The sequence below is a fragment of the Ostrea edulis genome, chromosome 10 (assembly GCF_947568905.1).
Source record: "Ostrea edulis chromosome 10, xbOstEdul1.1, whole genome shotgun sequence".
NCBI classification, from domain to species: domain Eukaryota; kingdom Metazoa; phylum Mollusca; class Bivalvia; order Ostreida; family Ostreidae; genus Ostrea; species Ostrea edulis.
In genome coordinates, this window is record NC_079173.1 from 18,522,766 (window position 1) to 18,541,594 (window position 18,829).

At 35.0% G+C, this 18,829-nt stretch overlaps 1 protein-coding gene and 1 long non-coding RNA gene across 3 annotated transcripts in view; both read left to right on the plus strand.

Annotated features, from left to right (window-relative positions):
* LOC125682897 (leucine-rich repeat-containing protein 15-like) overlaps positions 1-18,829 on the plus strand; it is a 334,249-nt gene that overhangs the window by 86,575 nt on the left and 228,845 nt on the right. The gene's annotated exons all lie outside the window — the stretch shown is intronic.
* Positions 1-18,829, plus strand: part of LOC125665677 (uncharacterized) — a 37,330-nt gene that overhangs the window by 2,890 nt on the left and 15,611 nt on the right. The window contains exon 2 of the long non-coding RNA XR_008799422.1: positions 196-267. This is a non-coding gene — a long non-coding RNA (uncharacterized LOC125665677). The remainder of the gene's footprint in view (positions 1-195; positions 268-18,829) is intronic.

Sequence of the window (18,829 nt, forward strand, 5' to 3'; positions counted from 1 at the left end):
CAGCCCACCAGCAGAGGCCTCGACCAAATGGAAAATATAATTTTTAGAAAATAGACAAGCCATTCATGATAGATTTAAACTACTTGTTTACTGCAAATATCATGCATTTGCGTATTGAATCATTTTAGAAAATTATCTATTTCATCATTGGAGCTTTGATAAATTAAGATTAATCAGGAAATATTTTTGATTCAGAAACTTGTGTAACAATAACATAACAACGTTACCAAATGGAATCTTTGATGCATTGGCGACGCTACAGAAACTGTAAGTGTATATATATACATAACAATTATTTGTATGCAGGGGAATTGAAGATAATAAACAATGTTGAACAGTGTTGAATCTTATATCTGCATGTATTATAAGCAATGTAAAATTAAGAATTGGAGAAACATGGACCCCTGGGTAAACCAGACATGGGAACAGGTGTTTAAGAAGAGTAAGCATTCCCTATTGACCGACTAAATATCCCCTGTCGACCGATCACATCAACCATGAGCCCTATAATCGGAGTGATCCGTAGTCAACGTTAATTTTTAAAGAATGGCCTAACAATTAGTATGGAACATATTAGACATAATTTGACTCAACGACAGGTTGTATTGTTAAATTAGATCGTTGTAACGAGCATATAATTTGCGAAATGTTGACTTTAATCGAGACTGTTGAGACTCCTGTAATATAAACTTTTTTTCAGTATCTTGCCTTGATTAAAAAAAAATATCATAAGCATAACAATTCAGGGACATAAATACCTAATAAAAGTGATAATTGAATACTGCTAAATAGATATAAATCAAGGTTTACGATGGACAAGCTGAAATCATCGTGTTTGTCATCAGGTCGAGTGTTTAGTTTCCTTTTAAAATGTATGTTCAATAAAATTTCTAAGTACGATACAGAAGTAGAAGGGCATATGCTGTCTTTTATTTCGACTTCACAATATATCGAAATGTCGATTGGAAGGTCAGGAAATATGGTATTTGTCATGTAGAATCCTTTGAATAGACTCTACCTCATGAGAATATAAATCAGGTCAGCTAACAAAGGAGCACAATTTGTGTCCATTTGAATTCTAACAGACTGTTGGAAGACCCGGTCATCAAAAACTACGGAGATATATTATCAGTGAGAAAATCCAACATCTTTTTAAAATCAACTTCAAAGTACGATGCTTACTCCTCCTAGGCAACCGATTCCACCTCTGATTTGTCCAGGGTCCGTGTTTGCCCAACTGTCTATTTTGTAATGCTTTGGTGGGCCACATTTTAAAACAATTTTGTATACAATGTATTCTAAACTGTGCATCTTTTTCCTCCATTAAATTCCCCAAAGAAAGTTTGGGAACATATTGTTTTTACTCTGTTTCTTGTTGTTGTTGTTCTTCTTCTTCTTCTTCTTATTATTATTATGTTCCCCAACAAAGTTTGAGAACATATTGTTTTACTCTGTTTCTTATTATTATCATTATTATGTTCCCCAAACAAAGTTTGGGAACATATTGTGTTTACTTTGTTTCTTATTAAGGTCTTCCGTTTCCAATTGAAGACCCTTTTCTTATTTTTATGTTTCTTGTCCTCTTTTTTGTTATTAATATTATTAACATTGTTCTTTTTCTTCCCGATTTTGTGCACGTGATTTCTCGGCCATGACTTGACATATTTTCATCAAACTATCAGGAAAGATGCACAATGAAATGAACTAGATTCATTTTCTTTTTTTTCAATATTTACTTCTGGTCGTTAATTACTTCCGATCTACCGTTTTTAAAAGGTAATTTTGTTCAAGCGTTTTTTTTTTATCATAAACAGTTTAAGAATGAGTCTTGAAACTTTCAGAGATGATATATCTCGACCTCTAAATGTGATTTACGCATATAGTTTTTTTCAGCCGTCACTTCCGCTCGTCACTGGAAGTGAACAAAGAAAACGTCGACTTTTTTCACCGGAAGTGAACAAAGAAAACGTCGAATTTGTTTTAAAAGTATGTGTCTGAAACGAAACTTGCATGGTTTGATTAGGGTTCTTTCATAGTTTCAAAAAATGTGATACTTGCCGGAGAAATACTTACTGTTTAAAATAGTATCCTCCGGTTTATGGAGAAATTTTTTGGAAAATTGGTCTTTCATTGTCCCCATAAATCTCGCTAATAAATCAAGTGTTGGATTTGATTTTCACATGTAGTATTGGCATTATCTATTTCTAGAGTAACGTCATTTTTTTTAAATTGACTTCCGTACGTGATATATGTCCGATTTTCGATTTCAAAAAGAGATTTTGTCGAGGTGTTTTCCCATAAACGTTCAAATATTTCATTTTGAAACTTTCAGAGATGATAGATGTTGACAGATGTGACATATGCATATGATTGTCACCGGAAGTGAAGAAAGAAAACTTCAAATTTCAAAACTCTTGAAAGGAAATTGGCATGATACATTAAGGTTTCTTGTATAGTTTCAAAAATGCGATACTTACCGGAAGTTAAAACATCATAAAATTATGGCCCAGGGAGTTGGATGAGTCCACTATAGGGATCAAAGTTTTAGATACAAATATGTAGCAAAAATCTTTAAAAACATTTTCAAGAACCACTGAGCTAGACAAATTGATATTTACGTGAACGCCTCCTGAAATAATGCAGATTCAAATTTGTTAAAAGCACGCAACCTGGAGTTGGATGGGGCCACAATAGGGGATCAAAGTTTTACATATACTGTACAAATATATAGGGACAATCTTTTAAAATCTTCTTCTCAAGAACCACTGACCCAGAACAACTGATATTTATATGAAAGTTTCCTAACACAGTGCAGATTCAAATTTGTAAAAATCATGGCCCTGGAGCGAGGACGGGGCCACAAGGGGGGATCAAACCTTTCAATAGAAATATATAGGGAAAATTGTTTGAAATTTTCTCAAAAACTACTTGGCCAAAAAAAATGGAAATTGACATGAAAGCTTTCAGACATAGTGCAGATTGAAGTTAAAATTATGGCCCTCGAGGATAGGATGGACAACATTAAGAAATCAACGTTTTACATAGGGGAAATCTTTAAAAATCTTGTAAAAAACTACTGGTCCAGTAAAGTTGAAATTTACGAGAAACCTTCCTGACATAGTGCAGATTTAATTTTATCAAAATCATGGCTCCCGGGTATAAGATGAGGCGACAATAGGGGGATCAAACTTTTACATACAAATATATGGGGAAAATCATTTAAGAAATCTGAAAAATCACTGGCTTAGAACAGTTTACATTCAAATGAAAGCTTCCTGACATAGTCCAGATTCAATAAAAAATGCCCCGCACGAGTAGTTTGGGGCCATAATAGGGATGAAAGTTTTACATGTATATATATATATATATATATATATGTGTGTGTGTGTGTGTGTGTGTGTGTGTGTGTGTGTGTGTGTGTGTGTGTGTGTGTGTGTGTGTGTGTATAGTGGGATAAATCTCCGATATAATATTCTATAGTGCTCGACGTGGCCTCATGGAGATACATAAATTGATGATCAGATGGAGTTCAATCACATAACATTTATTTCTCTATAGGCTGTTTCGTAAGGGGATGGTTTCCCCTCACTCTTCGGGAGAAAAATGACATCTAATGAAAAACATACGCATGGTTGAATATATGTTACACAGAAACATACTGGATAGTCACCAAGCATGATTACCCACAGGATTGAGTAAATATAAATTTATGGCAATGACAGCAAGTGCTGACAAGTTTTGAACGCTTATTCAATGAAGATTTTTCGGGATGACATATTATAAAGAATTTCTCTAGAAACAGAATGTTCATCATCCTTGATTACTGCTATCTCGCGCCTTCAATATTACTTATTCCAGTGAACAATGAAGTACGTATCGACTCTAAAGCCCTTCAAGCCTTTGAACATTAACATAATTAATATTTACGCACAATAAACTATTGGTTCTTTATCGTTCTCCATTGGCAAAAATAGCATTAGAGGATAGGTGCGTCATTTATTAATTATGAAAGTTTATTATTTTTTATCATTAGTGGACGACACTGTACATATTTTCTAATTTCAATTTTCATCATTAATGGATTATTCGTCTTTCCTCTAATGAGAAAAATGTTTTTCATTTGTTAATGATTTATGGTAATGATGGCCCATCATTAATGATCTCAGTTTTTGCATAAGCAAACACAAATGCATCCGTTAATGCAAAATTTATCGTCACTGGATTTAACATAATTAGTGGTTACTACAATTCTATTATTGGGTGAAATGCTGTCCGACTTCAATCATACCGATTGTTAGGCCGTTCCTGAGGATATAGAGCTCACGGCAGGTGTGATAATAATACGAACATTGATGATAATGCATAACAACCAATTTAAATAAACTAATACCAAATTTGAAAAAAAAAGAAAAGAATTTATGCTATATTTTATATCACATAATTTCATTGTTTAGATAGAAATTGGTCACTGTTTGTATCTTCACTTTTTTACACCCTAATCGTTATATCTAGCATAATGAAAGAATAGTGAATGAACCTCCATCATCAAAGAGCTGATATATCGAGCATTGCATATCAATGAAAGGTGAATATAACGAAAAGTGATCAATCTTACAACTCATACACACAATACAAAATAGAGAGTTGGGCAAACACAGACCCCTGGATATACCGGATGTGGGACCCGGAGCTTTGAAGTAGTAAGCATCCCCTGTTGACCGGTCACATCCGCCGTGCGCCCTATATCTTGATCAGGTAAACGATGTTATCCGTAGTCAAAATCAGTGTACCAAGAACGGCCTAACAATCGATATGAAACATGTCAGACATCATTTGACACAACTAATTCAAACACTAACCATACACAGAACAAGCTCTTGTGTATTGAATCAGTCGAGATATATAATGACCATATGCAGGTTTTAATGAAATATTGCTACATCAATATGGGAAGTTGACGATGGAGAAGTTGGAATCATCCCGTCTGTCGTAAAATCGAGTTGTTGGTTTGCCATTAATATCCACTTTTAATAAAATTTCTAAGTATGGCGCAGGGGTGGACGACTCTGTGGTGTCTTTATTTCGAGTTCACTGGGATATATCGCTTTTTCTTTTGGTTATCTTACAAATCATTGCAAACCTTCAAATAGGTCCTATTACAAACGCTAATCTAATCAGAAATTGATATTTTAAAAAAAATCTTATTCTAAGGACTCCCCAAATGCGGATGTCATACTAAAGTCACTCAAAAACATAAGGGAAGTAGATTACAAGAAACGCAGCATAGTTTATCAGATTATCATTTAGCAATTAAATACTAAAACTAATGAATATTTAGATGCGTAATTGAAGATAAATTCTCTTATTTTTTTTAAAACACTTTTACTACCTCTAATGATGTCATTTATTACCTGAATTCCTTATTCAACAACATGACACAATTTCAAGCAATACAGAGTACGTTATAACCATCAAACATCAGACCTTTTTACTCTGTTACTTTAAACGCACACTTTGTCGTCGCTTTTCCTTTTTAAGATTTATTTCCAATTCTGTCCTGATTAATGGGTTCAGAGACTTTGTTATTTGCTTTAATTTGTTAAACTCGTAGCTCGTCAGGATTACTTGACAATTTAAACAAGGTCTGCGCTCCTGGTAATGTTTCTGTCTTCCGTGCAAAAAAGTAATGAAAACTTCATCGTCGTTTTCGTCAACTTTAAGAAACAAATCTATGATTATCGTAGCAAGTAGAAACGTAATGTAACTCCATGGACGTTCTTCAACCATTAAAACCATGACTATGCTCTTCATGTGCAGTTTTTCTATTCCGATGTCACAATGTATTTTCATTGTTCCTATCACTGGGGCAAATAGTTCCGCTAATCCATCTCAATTACTAGTAGTTGCACAATGTTCAGCATTTACAAACACATAATTAAAACGTGTGTAATATCAATAATTCAACGCATGTTGGAGGGTTATCGCCCCCTGTTGTATAATGAGAAGAACTTTTCTATAAAGTTCGGTTTACATTGGCAACGGTGGTCTTGTAATTATTTAGTATGCTGTTTTCTGTACGATTTAGTGCATCCCAAGAAGTTATTGCATATTGTTTATATTTCAGTGTTATTTTCACACGACTTATTGTAAAGAGGTTAGGGGAAATTTGTATGATGGTCGTATGAAAATTGTTAGATTATCGTATACTTTTATAATAGCCCTTGTTGGATCTCCCAAAGTCGTTCGAGAGCTCTGAAAAGCCCTTTGAATGTCCCATGACACTACAATATTTGTAAAATTAATTGTTTGTACAACAAACTTAAACTACAGTACGTTTAATGTCCGATTAGCAACTTTCGTTCGTGCAATGATTGTGTGGAAGTCGTACAATACAATATACGACATATACACGGAGTGCGTGATTCTCTGGTGCAATCCCAGTTACTGTGTCATTGAAAGGAAGCAGCATAGCAAGGTAGATATTATATCCCCACAAATTAAAACTAAAAATTAGCAGTATCTATTTAAGAAATGAACATCACTTTTTAGCTGTACATAAAATGTAATACATGTATATTACGTATACGCACAGAGTGGCGTTACATTACACATAAATACACATACACCATTAGCTTATTTCCAGATAATATCCTGGATATACCTTCTGTTTAGACTATACATTTATACTTTTGTCAATTGGAAAGGTTCTGTATACCTTTTACTCCACAAGCACATAGAAGTTTTACATTGCATTGCTATGCATTTACACATGTGGGACAAAGTCTACTTGATGACTACAATACCGCACCATACAGTGAACACTTGATTCAGTTACCGTATATCAGGGATTTTTCCGCGTGTATCTATTTTCCACTTTGTTTGCGACGATTTCCGAATCGCGGAGAATAAATCCTCGTAAATTTGATTCAAAGTTTTGTTTTTGTAACAGAGTTATATAGCATAAGGTAATAATGCGGTGAAAGTTCTGTCTTCCGTTCCCCCTATATCTGATAATCGCCAAGTAACAGGTATGTAAGCTTCGGTGTTTATTCAAAATACGACAATCTATTGAAATGGGAGTATGTTCTTTGATTCAATCAATGTATAATTATACCTGAGCTACTCACACATGTAACGGTGCATGGTTTATCGTTTTAAACTGAAAATACTTATCGATAAATATTTTGTATGAGTATCAATATAGTTAACGAACAATGATTTATGTTACTATACCGGCAAATACATTTGAGTGTAAACCAAAGTGTACAATTCTTTTTGAAAACTGGTTCGCAGCACAGGAGGATGATCACCTGAGCACGTCTTTAGAAATTGACGAGGTGCAGTTCGATTTATCTCTAACCCGGATCAAGCCACTTGGATCAAAATGGCTGACAAATCTCTATGCATATGTTTACGTTCGAACAAAACCCGAAATGGTCAGAGACGGATTCAGAGAAATAGGAATATCATCCATATCCAGATTTGATTATAATTGCGACAGTAACTAAGAAATCTTGTAAATCGTTTCATTGACTGAATTTTACATCAACAATTACGAGTTATAGGTTAAAAGGCTGGCTTCTCCCCTCAACTCCTTTATAAGTGTAAATAATCGTGAATTGTTTTTTTTCGCTATGACTTTGAAATAGTGAATATTTGATTCGCGTAAATTTGATTTACTGTTTTAGGTTCTGAACTCGCGGGAAAAACATGACGCGGAAAAAACTTGATATACAGTAGTGCCATTTTGATACGAATGACAATCACATGTATGAAATTAAGTTAACACAAAGGAACTCCGTAACTAGATGTTTTATGACTTTTAAAATAACATAAAACAGTATACAAATTGTTGAGTAGTAAATAAAACACCTTACCTCAGAGAAGCTGGATTATATGCAGCTTTACATCTATGTCATGCATAGAAATGGAAAAAGTTTGCTGATTAATATAAACTGTTATGCAGAGAAGTATAAAAGCGTCCTTTCTGCTAGACTGCCGTATCCAATTGAATTGAGCACGGACTGGCGGTTTAAAGTCCAGTGAAGTGAGGTTCCAATTAGGGCACAATAAAAAAAAAACCCAAACAGAATTTGAGGTGTGTTATATACACAGAATAAGATAATATTATTTACATTACACACAAAATGAGAATATGGGGAAATTAATTTAACATTCATTTTTCAACATTGGTTCACATTATAAAGTAAATTGCATATAATATGTTGACACCCGTGCATCTATATAAACTATAAGTTGGGACTTTCTTTTGAGTCAATGAGAAATTAAAAAGCAAGATCAATCATACACAGATGCGCTTGTTTATCGAATCATTTGGGTGACGCAGATATCATACATATGTGATAGTGAAATATTTTTACATACATATAGGAAGTTCATGATGACGGACCTTATTTTTTTCTTAGCTGCCATAAAACTTATGTGTTCGTTTACCATCAACGTCCCAAATCAATAAAAAAGAGATTCAAATATAAAACACAGATAGAGAATTATGTGATGTTTTTATTTCGAGTTGACTGGATAATTTCTGATCAACACGTTTAAAACAAAATATGATTATTAGATAATTGACTAACCGTTCCTGATGGATTCAAATTATTTGTTTAAAACCAAATTTAGTGTAAAATATGCTGTGGCAGATTTGATCAGTCTAGAAAATGATTTATTTCTTCATTTGAGCGTTGATCAATTAAGGTTAATCGGGAAATCTTTTTGATTCAGATACTTGTCAGGAAATAAAATAGCAACGTTACCAAATGGAATCTTTGATGCATTGACGAAGCTAGAGACACTGTAAGTATATCTATATACATAATAATTATTTGTATGCAGAGGAGGTGAAGATAATGAACAATGTTGAACAGTGATGAATCTTATATCTATTATAAGCAATACGAAATTAAGAGTTGGACAAACATGGACCCTTGGGTAAACCAGACATGGGAACAGGTGTTTAAGAAAAGTAAGGATCCCCTCTCGACCGGTCACATCTACCATGAGCCCTATAACCGGAGTGATCTGCAGTCAACACCAGTGTGCAAAGAATGGCCTAACAATTAGTATGAAACACATTATACATAATTTGACTCAATGGCAGGTTGCATTGGAAACTTAGATCGTTATAACGAGCATAGAATTCGCAAAATGGTCTCCTTAAACGAGACTGTTGAAACTCCTGTAATATCAACTTTCAATTGTGTGTAAGAAACCTGCCTTAATAAAACAGATCATAAGGAGAACAAGGTTTTGGGTATCGAATCAGTTGAGCTATTAAACATCATATTAGTAGTAGTAGTAGTAAGCTACTGACAAACAAGTTGATCGTACAAGGATTTCAACAGTCTCGATTGAAGTCAGCATTTCGCAAATTCTATGGTCGTTATAACGATCTAGTTCGTCAATACAACCTCGCATTGGGTCAAATGCTGTCTGACGTGTTTCATACCGATTGTTAAGCCGTTCTTGGCACACTGATTTTGACTGCGGATAACTCCGTTTGCCTGATCGGGATGTGGGGCTCACGGCGTGTGTGGCCGATCGACAGGGGATGCTTACTCCTCCTAGGCACCTGATCCCACCTCTGGTGTGTCCAGGGGTCCGTGTTTGCCCAACTTTCTATTTTGTATTGCTTGTAGGAATTATGAGATTGATCACTGTTCGTTATCTTCACCTTGCATACAGATGATAATGGGATACTGCTATATGTTATGTAGATATTGGAAGTTGATGGGGAAGCTGAAATAATTCCGTGTTTCGTTAGTTTGTCGTAAAGATTTATTTTCAATAAAATATCTTAGTACAAAGCAGATGTAGATGTATATGTGGTGTTTTTCTTATTTCAAGTTTATGTGGGAATATGGAATGAAAATTATTTCGTTAATAGGTAAAGCGTCGTCGATATATCTCAGAGTTGAAGGCCTAACAACTGTAATTCCGACTTATTACTAGTCACTTTTCAACATTGGTTCTCATTATAATGCAAATTTGCATATAAGATGTTACCACCCGTATATCTATATAAAAGATAGGTTGAGGATTTGTTTTGAGTCAATGCAAAATTACAAAGCAAATCGATCATACCCAGAACATACGCTTGTTTATCGAATCAGTTTATCGACATAGATATAATCCCAGGTGATAGTGGAATAGTTCTATATACATATAGGGAGATGGTGGCGGACCTTAGTTTTCCCTAGCTACCATACACCTTATATGTTCGTTTACCATTAACGTCCCAAAACAGTAAAGAAACAACAACAGACATAAAACACAGATAAAGGATAAATTGATGTTTTTATTTCGAGTTGCCTGGATAATTTCTGATCAACACGCTTAATGGAAATTATTATTATTAGAAAATGGACAAATTGTTCGTTATTGATTTAAACTACTTGTTTGAAGCCAAATTTGGTGCAAATACCATGCTCTCACGTGTTGAATCATTTTAGACAATTATGTATTTCATCATTGAAGCGTTGATCAATCAGTCTACACCAGTGTGTAGAGAATGTATTCCGAAAGTACTTTCCTCACAGCACTTATCATTAAATATCACAATTCACAGTAAAAACTACAGTAAATGTCACTAATTCTCAGCACTAACATATATGTTCAGTATCAACTGCAAACATATCAGTTATTATCAAAACTTTCACCAGTGAAAAATTTTTGATATCGTTAAACGATATACAATCAGTAAATCAACGATAATTAGAACATTCACAATGGTGTCGGATGAACGAATTGATCATAAAGTTTTATTATACGCCATTAATGAAAGGTGAAGATAACGAACAGTGATGAACGGTGAAGATAACGAACATTGATCAATCTCATACCTCCTATTAGCAATAAAAATAGAGTTGGGCAAAGACAGACCCCTTGCTATACTAGAGATGGGATCTGGTGTCTGGGAGGAGTAATCATCCCCTGTCGGTCGGTCACATCCGCCTTGAGCCCAATACCTTGATTAGGTAAATGGAGTTGTCCATAGTCAATATCAGTGTGCCAAGAACGGCTTAGCAATCGGCATGAAACACGTCAGGCCGATCTCATAACTCCTGTAAGCAATACAAATAGAGGGTTGGGCAAATGCGGATGCCGGGATGTACCAGAGGTGGAATCAGGTGTCTACGAGGAGTAAACATCCCCTGTCGACCGGTCACACCCGTGGTGAGCCCTATATCTTCATCAAGTAAATGTAGTTATCCGTAGTCAAAATCAGTGTACCAAGAACGTTTTAACAATCGATATGAAACAAGTCAGATAGCATTTGACCTAATGATAGGTTGGAAGGTGAAGATAACGAACAGTAATCAATCTCAAAACTATTATAAGCAATACAAAATAGATAGTTGGGCAACACGGACCCTCTGGACACATCAGAGGTGGAATCGGATGCCTAGGAGGAGTTGGCAAACTGGATCGTTGCAACGATCATATAATGTGAGAAGTGCTGACTTAAAAGGAGACGGTGGCAGTATTTAATTGCTAAATGATAATCTGGTAATCTATGTTGCGTTTCCTGTAATCTACGTTACTTATATTGTTAGATGTTTTGTGTTGACTCCGGGTTTCTGTAGTCCTTAGAATAAGTTGGCTTTTTTTTTATCAATTTTTGATCAAATTAACATTTTTAATATAAGGTTTTGAAGTTTTCCAATGATTCGATAAGCTAAACAAAAGAAAAGGCATAATGCTATCCATTCTAAAAAAAATGTGTTAATATTTTCAGATCCTCTTGAGTTGTTTTAAATGCGCTTGGACCTTTAGATACACTGTATATCGACAACGTGTTTTCTATTCACAATTATAACTTTCAGCCATAGAGCGATTCGATATATCCATGTGAGCTAGAAATAAAAGGCACCACAGAGTCGTCCACGTCTGCTTCATTCTTAAATATCTTATTGAAAGTAGATATTAAAGCTGACATGAATTAATAAACACGTACACCTTTCTCATCTTATCCGCCATATTTCTCTCAGGTAGCATACTTTACTCTACCCGTATGCAGTACCCGCAACGTTATTCTTGACATGATAAACGATATAACACGATACACACACGATAGGATAGGTTACACGCACGATACGATAGGATACACGCACGATACTATAGGATACACGGCAAACCTGATAAACGCAAAACCTGATAAACGATCTTCACGACAGACCTGAAGATGATTCAGCTTCTCCATCGTCAACTTCCCACATTTGTGTAGCAATATTCCATTATCACCTGCATATGGTGTTTATATATCTCAACTGATTCGATATGCAAGAGCTTGTTCTGGGTATAGTCAGTTTTTAAATCGAGGTAAGCTACTGACAAACAAGTTGATGGTAGAGGAATTTCAACAGTCTCGATTGAAGTCAGCATTTCGCAAATTCTATGGTCGTTATAACGATCTAGTTCGTCAATACAACCTCGCATTGGGTCAAATGCTGTCTGACGTGTTTCATACCGATTGTTAAGCCGTTCTTGGCACACTGATTTGACTGCGGATAACTCCATTACCTGATCAGGATATGGGGCTCACGGCGGGTGTGACCGGTCAACAGGGGATGCTTACTCCTCCTAGGCACCTGATCCCACCTCTGGTGTGTCCAGGGGTCCGTGTTTGCCCAACTATCTATTTTGTATTGCTTGTAGGAGTTATGAGATTGATCACTGGCCGTTATCTTCACCTTGCACCTGATAAACGCAAAACACGATAAACAATCTTCACGATAAACGGAAAACCTGATAGAAATATTGTAAATTGAGAAACAATTTAGACAGAACAAAAGTTTGATACGTACAAAATAATAACATTTTGTTGATAATAATATTGAAGGATTTCAATACTCAATATATACCTAAAGCATGTAATTTATTTATCCACGGTTGTACGTTTATTTCTTATTTTCTTAAAATTCTATTTATGGTTTTTTTAACGTCATTACAACTAAAATCCGGAAGCTAAACTATATACGGTATTGAATTCATTATTTGATATCTATATGAATTTTCTCAGCCAATGATTCTAAAACGTATATTGTCACCTTGAATGTTTAATATATGAATCATATAGGGAGTGATTGATTTTTATCTTGCTTAATGTCTCCCTCGAGAATATTTCACTCATATGGAGACGTCATCATGACCAGTGAAGAACTTTTAAATTTAGCTTATGGTCGGCAAAATTTTACGCCCATTGAGCAGTGAGGGTTTTTTAGGGTACCACACTTACCGTGACAATCTGTTTTTAAGGTCATATCAGAAGACCCGTGGCATTGACACTTGACGCTTAGCAATTAAACAGGGCATTAACAACATGTAATATAATGTAGTGATATCATGTTTCAATAGCTCCCTTATTTTAATGTCTATTATCTTGGATATCAAATGAAACTAAGTAATATTTTGTGTGTAGCGAGGAGGGGGGTTATTTTGCATCAAGCTCTGAGTTCACCGCTCATTCAACAACTACAATTATTTTCATAACGACCGCTTTAAATACAATCCACTGCACTCCACCATATGCTCATATGTTAGATATTTCTACATTATGAGTGATAATTGATAGTCATAAGTAATTGGAATAATATTTATATGAATTAGTATTTTGTTAACAAAAAATAAATAAACTATTAAAAACATATACGAAACCCGACTTGATTTAAAGTCGCAATTTAGAGACGCTTTAAAATGTTTGTGTTTAGCATGTAAAAAATTCAAATAACCATCAAAACCAGCATGAATTTCCAGTATATACACGTACGACTTTTGGTATATGTGTACATGTCCAAATAAAAAAAACAACGATGAGAGCTGAATCGTGCCAAATTGAGCAGAATTCTGTGAGATGTAATATACGCTTGCACTCTTTTAAAACTTAATCTTCTAAATGTGTGAAATACAATATCCCTGATAATGCTTACTGTCAAAACACGGGTGATACACAAAATCAGATAGATAAGAACGCGCACAAGTTCAGTGGTTGATAAATAAGTTGAATACAGGTGAACAAAATCGGAAGAAAAAGAACCATTATTAAACCATATGTAATAAACAATGTAATTTACTGATTTTTCCTTTCAGATCGGAACTTCCTATTTCTCTGTTAGTGTTAATTACATATAATTGTTTCTAGACAAGGAAATGTTTATGAACTCCAGATGAAGGAGCTTTCAGTTTTACTGTTCCCGTTTGCTCGACAAACCACTGTTACTTTCCAGACTACTTAGAATGAAATTGCGATAAATTTTCGCCCTCTCTGGACAGACATATAGCTCTTTTTCTGCCTTAAGATCGACAGCCTTATGTTCTCCTTCAATTATAAGTTGTCTTTCCTCGATTCCTAAAAATAGTTTCTTGAATAAAACGAATAAAGTTTTCGGAAAGTATCTTACTTTTTCATTAGATTTAATATACGATCCCGATAGTTTCCGAAGCTACACGATAAACGATTTTCACGATAAACGGAAAACCTGATACACTCAAAATAGGATACACGATAAACCTGACAAACGCAAAACACGTTAGAAAACGGAAAACCTGATACATGATAGGATAGAATATACTCACGATACGATAGGATACACGCACGATACGACAGGATACACGCATGATAGAACACGATAGGAATGTGAAGAATAACGTTACGGGTACTGTATACCCCAAATGCAAGGTGAAGATAACGAACAGTGATCAATCTCATAACTCCTACAAGCAATACAAATTAGATAGTTGGGCAAAAACGGACCCCTGGACACACCAGAGGTGGGATCAGGTGCCTAGGAGGAGTAAACATCCCTTTTGACCGGTCACATGTGATTGTCACACCTGAGTGATTTTTCTAGGTGGATTTGACCAGTGCGCATCTCCGATAGTAATATATAGGGAATGAGAGACACATAAAATCACATTTGAAAACATTATACTTTGCTCAAAATTACAAAATATTTATTGTATATCAATGTAACATTCTGGAAGTTTAGATAAGTTAGACAAAAAAGCAAAAAACAAAAAAAAACGCGCTGTTCGTGTATACTTGCCAGTTTTTTTTTATAAAATATATGCGGATAAATCATTTGCCAATAACATACTGATAGAATGGAATAAGCAAAGAGCAAAACATACATTATTGATATCATTTCCTGCAAAATAAAGGTGCAGGCCATATGAATAATATATAATCCACAAGGTGTATTTTCCAAAAAAAAAATAAAACAACCCTGTCAAACACGGGCGTCTATTCAACAGGTATCGGAGATGTGCACCTACCGAAAATATTAGATTATCTTTATGCTCTCTCTCTCTCTCTCTCTCTCTCTCTCTCTCTCTCTCTCTCTCTCTCTCTCTCTCTCTCTTATATGCATAAATAATTTATGTACCTTAATGATTTCCTAATTTTTAAAAATATACAATATTCTGACCAGTAAATCATATAATATAAGGATTCGTGCAAAATACAGGGTAAATATAATACTCTGATACTTCCCCTGATTGAAGATAACTTATCGACACGGGCTAAGTGTATCGCATTCTGTACAATAGAGAATGGTATTTACTGTTGGAATGCAAATGAAGTTTATCGTTTTGTTTCATGGATTATGCAAATAAAGGGAGTTTTACAACTACTTAGAGTATTTAGACAGGTGTACACGTGCATCTGCTGTCCTTTACAGATATTACGAGTAGACCCAGGTAAACAGTCGTACGCATCCTATGCGTTTGCTTGGCAAGCACACGTCATATTTATAAGTACAGTAGTATTTATGCATTTGCCTTTTCCTTAAATTAATTGTGAATTGTATAGATATATACACTTTGCTTATTCTATTTTATCAATAGATAATAGATGACATATTCCTTTGCGTTTTTTGTATAGTTTTGACATATTGACTGCAAATGTACCGCACATTCACGTAAAGAAAAGGCATTCTATATACACATACATATTTATTCAAAGTTGTTAGAATGATTTACTACTGCACGATATGTTTACTATAGTTTTGAGCACTGTGTGGTGTTCCAAAACGTGATTTCATTTCTTCATAATGTCCTATAATTTAGTCTCATAGATGTACTTGTTACCTGTCGAAGCTACTCGCACAGGTAAATCGAAGACACTGATGTGAAGTGAAGCGTAGCGAGACCCGTCTCCTTATACATTGTATACCATGCGAAACTGATACATATACAGTAAAATATCTCTATCTCGAAGTTCAAGGGACTTCGAAAAAACTTCGAGATATCCGGGGGTTCGAGATATCCAAAATCGATCTTGAATTTTTTTTTGAAGGGGGATATATGATGCATAGTATGGGATTTGCATTATAAACAACAACCCCGTTGCCGTTTCTTATAATGCAAGTTGATTGATATTGTGGGATTTCCAAGGCAAATATTTCGGTGTTTTTTTCTCCATATCTATAAACATCACATTCACAATGTGTTTCAAAATTAAGATGATCGTACAATTTGTATGCTTACTTTACTGATGTCTAGGCCCGACTAGGATGTAGCTATTGCGTTGTAGTGAAAAAACCTATCACGTAAGAAACAAAAAAGACGGATTTTTAAAAAGAACTTTTTATGTTTATTAAATACAATATCTTATTAATTACAGCTAATACGCATGCTATTTTATTCAGCATTTTTTATCCATGTTGATAATGTGTTTGGAGGGATTTCGTATTTTTTAGCGATGGCCGCCTTACTGTCAATTCCTTTCTCTACATCTGCAATAGCTTGAATCTTAGTTTCTATGGTATGCGATTTTAACTCTCTTTTCATACCAGGGATTAGCAGCTTGTCTTTAGTGTCTTGAGACATGTTGTCGAATGATGAAAATTTCACGGGTCTCTATTTATATGTTGTTGTGATCCAAAGTGTTTAATTTCTGTTCACTTTGAAGATTTTCGTGTTTTCTATGTTCTAGTTTTAATGATGAGGCGTGTATTATAAATGCATTATCGTTATTATGATTAACTTCAAGCTCACTTCGACAATTTTGTGCGTTTATCTAACCCACATGTTAATGATATAGCGTGTATCAATCAAAACACCATCCCTGGAATCGGGCGTGTCGGTTCATAATTGGCGGTGGATTTAATCCGTAATGTTGGAAGGCTTCACTAATCACCTGAGCTGTTGAAACAATTATGGCCACCGTCACGGGAAAAGGCGAGCGTGGATTAGCGGTCATTAATTATAATTGATGCAGCCGCGGGCAGAGACGTGTGTTTTAACGACGCCAGGTATGGTAAACAGACCGGAAAATTGACTGCACTTCGAGATAAGCCAGGTGAAATTAGGCATGGGACCTTGAAAATACTTCGACATAAGCGGAGTATTCGAGATTACCGTGTTCGAGATATCAGAAGTTTTTCAAATCATTTATATAGGGAAAACGGCCGGGACCGGCGGTCGACTTCGACTCAAGCGGGGTATTCGAGACAAACCATATTCGAGATACAGATATTTTACTGTAACGACAGAATATCAAACTAATATGGCGGATTATCAGATATATATGGCGGATCTATAGAATTACACTAAATTTATTAATTCATGTCAGCTTTAACGACAAACTGACAATTCAACTGTATGACAAACAGGATGAGTTCAGCTTCTCCATCGTCAACTTCCATTATTCATGTAACAATATTCCAGTATCACCTGCATATGGTGTTCATATCTCTCAACTGGAGCGAAAGCTTGTTTTGCGTGTGGTCAGTTATTAAAGCAAGGCAAAATATTGGCAAACAAGGTGATGGTGCAGGAGTTTCAACAGTCTCGATTGAAGTGAGCATTTCCCAATTTCTATGGTCGTTATAACGATCTAGTTCGTCAATACAACCTATCATTGGGTCATATGCTGTCGGACGTGTTTCATGCCGATTGTTAGGCCGTTCTTGGCACACTTATTTTGACTACGGATAACTTTCTTTACCTGATTAGGATATAGGGCTCACGGCGAGTGTGACCCGCTCATATGAGTTATGAGATCGATGACTGTCCGTTATCTTCACCTTTCCAATAAGGAATACAAAAAAAAAAAAAAAACCAATTGATACGAAACACGTCAAACATTGTTTGAGGCAATGACAGGTTGTATTTGCAAACTAGATCATTATAACGACCATATAAATTGCAAAATGCTAACATTAAACAAGACTGTTGAAATTTTGTAAGGAACCCGTCTTGCTTTAAAAAAGAATCATAAAGAAAACAGGGTTTTGCGTTCCGAATCAGTTGAGTAGATATATACACTATTTACAGTTGATGATGGACTAGTTGCTATCTGTTAAGTAGATATGGGAAGTTAATGGAGAAGTTCAAATCATTCCTTGTGTCATAAGTTTGCCGATAAGATCTATTTTGAATAAAATATCTAAGTACGAAGCAGGTGTAGAGGTATATGTGGTGTTTTTTATTTCTTTTTTTTTTTTTTTGGATATATCGAATCGATATATGAATGAAAATGATTTTGTTAATAGGTAAAACGTGGTTGATATATCTAAATGTAAAGTTGACACTCTAACAAATATAGTTCTAAGAATTTACTGGTCACTATCACAGATGGACATACTGGCTGTAACCATATCAAGCTAACACATTAAAAAGTCACAATGTATATATAAAGAGTGTATTATGTACAATATATCATAAAGAACATGATCCTAATTCCACAAGTGTCTATGGTGTTGGATCATTAGCGTAGACCTCTGTGGGTTTGACGGATGTACCCACTCCTGGAGTTTGGTTGTCCTTGTACTATACGATTACTCTCCACATCCTGCATACACTGGTTATA